The sequence below is a fragment of the Schistocerca nitens genome, chromosome 8 (genome assembly GCF_023898315.1).
Source record: "Schistocerca nitens isolate TAMUIC-IGC-003100 chromosome 8, iqSchNite1.1, whole genome shotgun sequence".
Classification (NCBI taxonomy): Eukaryota; Metazoa; Arthropoda; class Insecta; order Orthoptera; family Acrididae; genus Schistocerca; species Schistocerca nitens.
In genome coordinates, this window is record NC_064621.1 from 268,319,387 (window position 1) to 268,330,809 (window position 11,423).

The following is an 11,423-nucleotide window of genomic DNA, read 5'->3' on the forward strand; positions in this document are numbered from 1 at the left end:
CACAGTTCCCAAACCGCCGATACTGCTCGGCGTCCCAAAACAAAATTAGTCCCTCTTCCTCAGCTTTTCCTCTCGCTCCCGATCGGCCCGGTAGTTGGCGCCAGCGCGCGCTCTGCGCACACCGCAGGAAAGATGACCCTTACCAGCGGCGGGAATATCACTGATCGAGCCACACGGCTCAACCAGCATACAGTACAATTTCTAATTTCTACAGGTGCCTAATACCAAACTGCTTTATGTTCATGAAATGAGTGTTTCACTGGCGCTGGCTATCGGCCACGGTTGGTATTATTTAAGGCAGGCTGCCTCATCAGACAGCTGGTAACAGTCAATTGTACCTTCTTGTGTGAGATACTTTGTAAATATATCATTTAAGTCTGGCTTATTTCCTTATTATCTGCCTGTTATATATATTACAAGAATAATATATAGGAGAATGGAAAGGAATACTGAGGATGCGGTAATTGACGAGCAGCTTTAGGAAAGGTAAAGGCACGAGAGAGGCAATTCTGACGTTGCCGTTAATAATAGAAGCAAGACCAAACAAAAATCAAGACACGCTCATAGGATTTGTCGATCTGGAAAGAGCGTTCGACAATTTAAAATGGTGCAAGATGTTCGAAATTCTGAAAAAAGTAGGGGTAAGCTATAGGGAGGGACGGGTCACTTACAGTATATGCAACGGCCAAGAGGGAATAACAAGAGTGGACGACCAAGGACGAAGTGCTCGTATTAAAAAGGGTGTAAGACAAAGATGTAGCCCTTCACCCCTACTGTTCAGTCTGTGCATCGAGAAAGCAATGATGGGAATAAAAGAAAGGTTCAGGAGTTTAATTAAATGTCAAGGCGAAAGATATCAATGATACGATTCGCTGATGACTTTGCTATCTTGAGTGAAAGGGAAGAAGAATCACGTATCTCCTGAACAGAATGAACAGTCTAATGAGAACAGAATATGGATTGAGAGTAAGTCGAAGAAAGACGAAGGTAATGAGAAGTAGTAGAAGTGAGAACAGCGAGAAACTTAACATCAGGATTGATCCTCACGAAGAATATGAAGTTAAGGAATTCTGCTACCTAAGCAGTAAAATAATCAGTGACGGAAGGAGCAAGGAGGGAATTAAAATCGGACTAGCTATGGGTAAAAAGGCATTCCTGGCCATGGGAATTCTACTAATATCAAATATCGGCCTTCATTTGAGGACGAAACTTCTGAGAATGTACGTCTCGGGTAGAGCATTGTATGGACTGTGGGAAACCCGGAACAGAAAAGAATCGAAGCATTTCAGATGGGTACTATAGACGAATTTGGAAAATTAGGTGGACTGATAAGGTAAGGAATGAGGACATTCTGCGCATAATCGGAAAGGAAAATGTGGAAAGCACTGGTAAGAAGAAGGAACAGAGTGATAGGACATGTGTTAAGGCACGAGGAAATGACTTCCATTGTACCAGAGAGAGAGCTATAGATGGCAAAAACTGTAGAGGAAGACACAGACTGGAGTACATCAAACTTATAATTGAGGACGTAGGTTGCTGTTGCTACTCTGAAATGAAGATGTTACCACTTAGCAAAGGAGAGGAATTCGTGGCGGGCAGCATGAAACCAGTCAGAAGACGGATGACCAAAGAAAAAAAGTAAAAGTATGTGTAAAAGTGGATATACTCCACTCGCCCTGATAGATGCGCGAATTAGCACACTGCCTGCAAGATTCAGGGAGGTTCGTCAGCCCTTCATCGAATCCGCACAGCGGGTTAAGAGTGAGGACCAGTGTGCATGGATGTGACTCTTAGGCGCTTTCCCAGGGAGGAGGAGTCCGCAGCTCGTGGCCGTGGGGTAGCGTTCTCGCTTCCCACGCCCGGGTTCCCGGGTTCGATTCCCGGCGGGGTCAGGGATTTTCTCTGCCTCGTGATGACTGGGTGTTGTGTGCTGTCCTTAGGTTAGTTAGGTTTAAGTAGTTCTAAGTTCTAGGGGACTGATGACCGTAGATGTTAAGTCCCATAGTACTGAGAGCCATTTGAACCAGGCAGGAGGAGCCTTTTATTTTTATTATTATTATTGTTATTTTAAGAGAGTGGTTCTATGTGCGGACGAGTTATAGTCCTACTGAAGGATGGCGCAATGATATTGTAGCACGAGAGGTGACATGAAATGATCGTATGGCATTTATTGGCCGGAATATCCCCTTCGGTGTTCGGTCCCCATATTGCGAGGCTTTTTAGTTGATGCTCCTTCGGCGACTTGCGTGTCAATGATGATGAAGGACACACAACACCCAGTCCCCTGATGGAAATCGAAACCGGGCCCCCTCGCGTGTTACACGGTATCGCTACCGCTGCGATACGAGACGGACACGACGAGAGGGAACACGTGAGGACGCGGGATGTCCGTGACGCACAGATCTGCCGTCAGAGTTCCTCAATTTCTATCAGCCGTGACCTGAACTTATATCCGATGGCTCCCCACATCATAGCACTACGAGTAACACTCTCTGAAACAATGGAAGAATGAAACAATTCCCACCCGCAACACTATACTCGCCGCCGACTGTCATCCAGGGTAATGCTGAACCGTAATTCACTGCTGTACACCATGCGACGACATTCACCAGCAATCCGTGCTTCCTGTTAACGGGAAGACATCAAAGGCAGCCGTTTCTGTTGTTGTGATGACAGCATACAGACACGTCGTTATTTACCTGCAGCGGCTACTGGTAGTCTCCTATCACTGGTGGGCGGTGACACGGAATGTTGCAGAAAGAGTCTTACTTGTTCTCGGATGGCACTTGCAGATGTGAATGGGTTACAATGTACATGGTGTACAATACAGCGATCATCCCTTCTGATAGATAGGCGAGGGCGACAGGAATCTTGGCGATGAGCAGTTCTGCCACTGCATTGAAATGCCAGAGAAACTAGTATAGGCATAACTATTCAAATACAGAGATATGTAAAAAGGAATAATACGGTGCTGCGGGCAGCAACGCCTGTATAAGACAACAAGTGTCTGGCGCGGTTGATAGTTCGATTACTTACTGCTGCCACATTGGGAGGTTATCAAGATTTAAGTGAATGTGAACGTGCTGTTACAATCGGCGCACGAACGATGGAACACAGCATTTCAGAGGTAGCAATGAAGACAAGATTATCCTGTAGGACGATTTTACGAGTTACCCTGAATATCAGAAATCCGCTAAAACGTCAAATCTCCGACATCGCTGCGGCCGGGAAAAGATCCTGCATGAAAGGGACCAACGACGACTGCAAATTGCTGAAGACTTCTACGCTGGGCCCTCAACAAGTGGCAGCGTACGAACCATTCAACGAAACGTCATCGGTATGGGCTTTCGGAGCCGAAGGCTCACTCATGTACTCTTCATGACTGCACGACACAAAGAATGGGCCCAGCAACACCAACACAAGACTATTGGACTGTTGATGACTGAAAACGTGATGCCTGGTCGGACGAGTCCCGTTTTAAATTGCATCTAGCGGATGTATGTGTACGGGGATGGAGACAACCTCATGAATCCATGGATCATAAATGTCAGCAGGAGACTGTTCGAGTTTGTAGAGGATCTGTAATGCTGTGGGGCGTGTGCAGTTGGCATGATATGAGACGCCAGATACGTCTAGATACGACTCTGATAGGTGACACGTGTTTAAGCATCCTGTCTGATCCCCTGCATCCATTCATGTCTATTGTGCCCTCCGATGGACTTGGGCAATTCCAGCAGGACAATGCGACACCCCACACGTCCAGAATTGCTACAGAGTGGCTCCAGGAACGCTCTTCTCAGGTTCTACACTTCCGCCGGCCATCAAGCTTCCCAGAAATGGTCATTATTGAGCATATCGGGTACCTTGCAACGTGCTATTCAGAAGAGATCTCCATCCCTCGGACTCTTAAGGATTTAAGGATATCCCTGCAAGGCCCATGGTGTCAGTTCCCTCCAGCACTACTGCATATATTATTCCATGCCACGTCGTTTTGCGGCACATCTGCGTTCGAACGGCAGCCCTACACGATATTAGGCAGGTGTACCAATTTCTTTGGCTCACCACTGCCACATTCTAGTGTCCCAGAAATCCGAACCTTGCCTCTCCATTGATGTCCGTGAGTATTAGCACAGTAAATTCCTTCCACTTTAGATAGGAAGGATGGTGGTGTCTCTTGGCCGGAGTGATTAAGAAAAAATGTCCAAAAGTGTGTGAAATATTATGGGACTTAACTGCTAAGGCCATCAGTGACTAAGCTTACACATACTTAACCTAAATTATCCTAAGGACGAACACACACACGCATGTCCTAGGGAGGACTCGAACCTCCGCCGGGACCAGCCGAGTGATTAAGAATTAGAACTTCTGAGTCTCTTTCTACAAGGCAGTAAGTATAAAAAAAGAGAGATTCTAGCCCATGATTTTGATGAGCGCTCAAACGAAAGAAAATCAATACACATTTGAAGAACTGTTTTTACATCTTACACCCACTGTTCCGTGACAAGAGAAACCTTCAGAAACTGCATTCGGAGATTATAAATTGCAAGATCACATAACACAGACACTTGTACAACATTTCATATGGAATCTTGAAGATTACTCAAATGAATATTTATAATATACTGAAACACTCTTCCGAAAATATATTTGATTGACTTATATCGGCCACAGGTAACTCACAAATACACTGGTTTTCAGAACTTGAGGACAAAAATAACTTTCGCATGATGGGTCACCGATGAGTAAAATAACCCAATTGGGCTTGGACCATACAGGGAAAGAACTGCTTCAGAATGTTACACAAGCTAAGAGAAAGAAACACTCAATGAAACGAACAGAAACGACAGTTTTTTCATAAACAGTAATGACACTAATTTCAGCGCGATTTATGAAGTTCCCCTGGACATAATATGAAGCGAGAAATGGTTCTCAATATTATGTATGATCATCACGGACGATAACGCATGCTCTGGAACGTGCTCTCATGCACAGCACAAGGATGGCAAGTACTTGCTGTATGGCGTTCCGTCCTCCACCAGCGAGTGTGACAACTGCTAATTGGTCTTTGATGGGCGTGGACGTCTCCCCGACACATCAATTAGATGTAATAAAGGGAGGGACGGAGGTGGGGAGAGAAGGGGCATTCCAGGACGCTCCTCCTCATGCATTAAGCGTTTGGAGAAGGAATACAATGTCACAATAACGTCGATAGTTCAGTTATCAGAGAATAAAAATTGTTCCTTCCATACCATCAAACTTACACCTCAAAAACGATCATCGTCCAGTGTGCATTTGATGTTTACAGCTCTTGGCATTTCAGAGTACGTCCAGAATAAGCACTCAGAATGAATCTGCTCCAATCCGAGAAGACCACTACTCACAGACCCAGTAGCTTTGCTCCATCGCCATTGGAGATGCTGATGCGCGGGTGTCAACAGAACGCAACGTACTGGTCGCACGGCCAAAGACATCACCCCCATACAGTCGCCATGTATCTAGGAGTGTGATGTTGCTTGCGTTGCAGTTCCTTTAAATTGGTTTTCAATCGCACCATCTGATTTACGTGGTTCGCTTCTTGCCTTTTGCACAATGCTGGGATCATCTGTGGCTGCTCTTGATCGTTATCGACCACATACTCTCCTTTTGCCAGCTGTTGTCGTTCAAAACGCTCCCCATGCAAGTGAAGCAACGCTGTGAGCGATACCAAACTCCTGCACGAGTCTCTTCGCACTTCGTACGTCTATCAGTTTCCCGATAATTACACGCTGTAGGATGTCGCCCACATTTACCTCCGGGTCATGCTGTAATGACGAACGCCAACAGTGCACCTTAACTATTCGCTGATTAATTCACACTGTCTTTCCCTTTTTTCGTTTCTTCCGGGTAGCTAGCCCAACCATATTAAGCGCTATGTTCACGATTCCTACGACCTCTGGAAACATGCTCCAGCGCCTTCCTGCATTGACACCGAGTAGTTATTATGTTATGGTACTTTATCTATCCCGTCCTGTTGCAGAACAGTGTAGTAGAGATCGTAATTCGAATCTACGTGTGAAACATACTCTAATTTATGTGCAACCTTCAATGTTGCTTTAATGAAAGCAATTACAACAGCAATCACTAGTTAATTAAATTGTAATTACATGCGAATAATTACAGTATATTAATTAGAATTGTTCGTGTTGTGTATCAGGAATAGAGAGACAGGGAGAGGAAGAGAGAGAGCAAAGAGCTGTATAACATTTCATCTTGCAGGAAGTAGAGACATCCTGCCACATACATCAAAGACGAATGGAGAACGTTTTGTTAATGTTCGAGAGACAGTGTAAATAATTTTCAGTATTTTTATCTAAATAACGATATAATATCTTCACAGCCATTGACACTGATTGAAGAAGATTCAGTTTTCACAGAGAATCGGAATCCTCTTTTCCATTACGACACACATCTCTGGCTTAGTAGTTAGCTTCAGAAACATGTGGCCAAAGTTCACCAATGCAAGGCGATACTAAAATTATATGCGGTCATTTGGATAAATTTCGCCCACTGAACCAGATGCCAGCAAATAGTTATACTGCAAACAAACTGTTCAGGGGATGATGAATGGAACTACGAACATATACAGATGAGGAGAGAAAAGATACAGGTAAACGTAATAGGAATTTTTCAGATCGAAAAATAAGAAAATAACATACATCTTCAATGGAACGGCTTTTAGCCATATCTTACGCTGACGTTATTTGCACGGTGATTTCAGTTTTACCTTCCTTTGACCTAAAAATGGAAACATGCGAAGCATGTATGTCCGTTGGCGAGGCGGGATGATTGGGTAGAACGTGAATAAACGACGGGGCTATTACAGGTGAATAACAAGCGGGAAGGAATTTGTCGGCCGTTCCTTCAGAAAGGAACCATTCTGTCTTGAACTAAAAAAATTATATTGTGTAGGGAAAACTTATTTTAAATGGACAAGTTCCACATCACTGCATAATGTCGTATTCATGATCTATGGAACACCTACTAATGTAATGTAATGTAACGACGGACACGACGCTATACATGCATCTCGACAGAGCCGGCCGAAGTGGCCGCGCGGTTCTGGCGCTGCATCCTGGAATCGCGAGACCGCTACGGTCGCAGGTTCGAATCCTGCCTCGGGCATGGATGTGTGCGATGTCCTTAGGTTAGTTAGGTTTAACTAGTTCTAAGTTCTAGGGGACTAATGACCTCAGCAATTGAGTCCCATAGTGCTCAGAGCCATTTTGAATCTCGACAGAAGTACGAGGATTCCAACCATCCTATTCCCTAATGCCACATTACCCAGATCAGTCGAAATGAAAATAACTATTTACTGCATGTGGCTTTATTGTCAAGGGAGACCATTCTCGTGTACTGAGACCATACTCAAAATTCTGCTTGGAAGCGCTTCTAATGCAAAACGCCCTTAAATTGAATCCGTCGCTAGCGGGCATTTTCGTCTAATTTTGTATTGCTACAATTTCAGAACCGTAGCATGTAGCCATTTGAAGGTGGTGGGAGTTAAGAGACTGGATTAGAACCCGAATGTGAGTGCAACATTAAAAGTACGTCGTAATGAAAATATGGCAAGCGGTGTTACTAAAGTAATGTTTAAGAAGAAACCGTAGCCCAGATTTGCTATAGAATTCAGCTCCGTCTGTTACATGCAAAGCAAACCAGTTACACTTTTGTGCTCATAGGCAAGGCCAGTGACGTAAACTAGAACAAAAATGGCTCTGAGAACTATGGGACTTAACTTCAGAGGTCATCAGCCCCTAGAACTTAGAACAACTAAAACCTAACTAACATAAGAACATCACAAACATCCACGCCCGAGGCAGGAGTCGACCTTGCGACCGTAGCAGTCGCGCGGTTCCAAACTGTAGCGCCTAGAACCGCTCGGCCACAACGGACAGCTAAACTAGAACAGAACTCTCATTAACGCTCCAAACGTAACAGAGTGGTTGTTGAACGCCTCAAAAGTACAAGGCCACTGATAAAGAGTCGATTTATTTTCACAGCATGCACCATATGGCGATGCACACTGGGCGAAGTAGTACACTTAAGCAACGAATGCAACAAAACTTTGTGCTGATTTTCAAGAATTAACTGGTCAGATTAAAAGACGTAAGCCATGGATGCAACCCATTTTCCATTCGAACTCATAATGACTGAAATATAGGTCAAAACTGGGCTCAGAGTGTAAACGTACCAATGATAGGGTTCGCAGAGGTCAGTGCTATCCTCAGTAAACACGAGGAAGAATTACAGGCCTTGTTGAAAGGTAAGATCAATCACTTGAGGACAGAATACTGATTTGGAGTAAGAAAAGTCGAAATGAATAAAGCACTAATGAAGTAGGGTAAGCGATACACTGAATTAGAGACAAATGGTAGACGAAATGAAGGCCTTCTGCAACCTTGAAAGCAACACATCTTACGAGTAACGAAACAAGATATGTGTTAAAAAGCAGACTAGGAAAGTGAAAAGGGCAAGTGCCCTAGGGAATACATGCTAGTATCTTACGTATGACGTAATTTGAAGAGTAAAGTTCTGAGAAAATACGAGTACATAATTGTATAAAAATCATGTACTATTAAAAACCGGAAAAGAAAAGGATCGAACAGTTTAAGATCATAGAGATGGAAGTGGGAAACTAAATGGACTGAGGCCTAATTGAGCGGATCGTTGTCCGCAGATTCGTAGATGGAACGAAAATGTGTAAAACATTGACAGGAACAAGGAACAGGATGACATACCACGTGATTAAGACATCACTTAATAACCTGTGGCACCAGAAGGAGCCGTAATCAGCTTAATCTACAGAGGAAGGTAGAGTCAGAAATATATCCAATAAATGTTCTATGACGTTGGATGCAAGTGCTATGCTGAGACGAAGTTAGTAAAGTAAATGAATTCGTATCCAGAGAAATTTCGTTCTGTGCTTCGTTTAGGTGAAAGACAGACGTCAATCATTGGTTAATGTGGCCACAACATAATTACATGTTGGACAACTATCTTTAACGACGAGCATGTTACAGTGCTGCACAGCTTATGCAGGGGCAGGTTTAAAACACTAAAATTTTTATTTACTGATTCTATATAGTGTTTTATAGTATCTTTCATCTTAATGTGAGAGTAATGTAACGGCTTAGAATTCTTTATTCTGTGCTCAATTACTCGGCCGACTTTCCCGCTTTGCTGACGCAAGTTACAACCGTTTGCGGCTAACGGGCTTTGAATTGTAGCTTGTAACATGGCTGTGTGTAGCCTAACTACGTTGGTGCATGAGAAACAGAGTGTTGTAATCGAGTACTAAAATCTGTCCTTCAACACTACAATGCCAAACCACACAAGAGCTCTCCGACATCGGCAACAATCTGACACTTTGGGTTCCCTGTCATCGACCATCTTCCCTACAGTCCCGATTTTGTCCCATCCGATTTTCATCTGTTTCTGTTTCCAAAACGCAAAGAAAAACTTCGACGGCTTCACTTTAATAGTGATGAAGCGGTGCAACTAGAGGTTGCCAAACTATATCCGTAGCTCAGATGGTAGAGCATTTGCCCGCGAAAGGCAAAGGTCCCGAGTTCGAGTCTCGGTCGGGCACACAGTTTTAATCTGCCAGGAAGTTCCATATCAGCGCACACTCCGCTGCAGAGTGAAAATCTCATTCTGGATATATCACCAAAGTCATACATTACCTATATCACCAAAGTCATACATTCTACAGTGAAGGTATCAATAAACTGATCTCTCTTTGAGAGAAATACGTTCATCGCTAGGGAGACAACGTTGAGAAATAAGTATGTAGACATTAAGAATAAATATGGAGACCGTTAATATAGTATGATTCATTTAAAAATATTTAAGAGTGTTCACATAATTAGTTCGGAGGAATTACTCTACAGCACCCCCTCGTAATTACAGCAATTAGGGCAGACAAGAGCAGAAGAAGTACAATTACTTAGTACTAACTGACTTGCGAATGTTATGGTTCAACTGAGAGTTTATTTATAATATTTTAACACGTTGCTATTCTGTTGCATCCGGCCAGTCGTGCTGAAAGTAGTATAAAGGTTAACATCTCGAGATTTTGTAGTTAGTTCTGCCCCGCGACAGGCATCCTTTTCATGAATATTTCTAATTTGTCCGACCAATAATTGTTCGCGAACCAGAAATACTGCACCTCTAAATTATGTATCGTTCAAGAAACCGTAAACAGTAAAGCTCTACTCAGCAGAACAAAATGAGAACTTTTTAAAGCAATATATGTGTACATCTGCACCCACAAATAAACTGTTCACCGCGAGTATTATAATGCTGTACTCCACAGCATTAAATGAACGGAACTATTACAAACTCTTGCATGAACAGTAAATTATGCATGAGACATTATTTATCATTATTATTTCTCTTTTCAGTGTATAAAATTAAAATAATAGCATTCTAGGGGTTCTGCGCAGCTCGGTTAATTCGGTTTTGTACAGTAAAACGCAGTTATGACATCGCGCTTGGTAATGGGAACAAGCCTGAAGAAAAACTGGGGCACTTTTATTTGATTTGTTAACCTACAAAATTCGAAGACCTAAAATTTTGCAAGGATCGAGAAGGAGTATTAGGGGGTATACGCAGGTGGCGTTCTCAAGTTACAATGGACGCACGGTAGGCATTTCGTAAGCCTTCTCAGCTGTACAACCGCTTGTAGATCGTGCTGAATAGCACGAAAATTTTGTTTCACCTTTTTTTCTTTAACCCTCTACAGCTCCCTCCTATATTACGGAAGTTATTTCTTCTTGTCTCAACACATTTCCCTTGTTCCTGTCAATATTTTCCATATATTCCTTTCCTCGTCGAATCTGCAGAGAACTTACTCATTCCTTAATTCATAAATCTATCTAATTTAGAACATTATTCTATAGAACCACATCCCAAACGCTTCGATTCTATTCTGTTCCGGTTTTTCTACAGTCTATGTACTCCGAACGTACATTCTCAGGAACTGCTTGCTCAGATTATGGCCGACTTTCGATACGAGTGGTCTTCTCTTGGCCTGGAATGCACTCTTTACCCCTGCAAACTTGTTTTTTATATCCTCCTTTCTTCGTCTACCATGGGTTACTTTGCTTTCTAGGTAGCAGAATTCCGTAACTCGTGGCCTCCAAATTTAATGTTAAGTTTCTCGCTGTTCTCAGTTCTGTTACTTCTCGTTCTTTTGTATTTTTCTGGTTTCCTCTCAATCCGCAATGTATACTAAGATTGCTCATTCCATTGAACACACCCTGTAAGTCTTCTTTCCTTTCATTGAGGATGGCAATTTCATTAGCGAATCTTATCACTGATGTCCTTCCATCCGGAATATTAATCCCACTCTTGATACGTTCTTTCGTTGCCAATATTGCCTC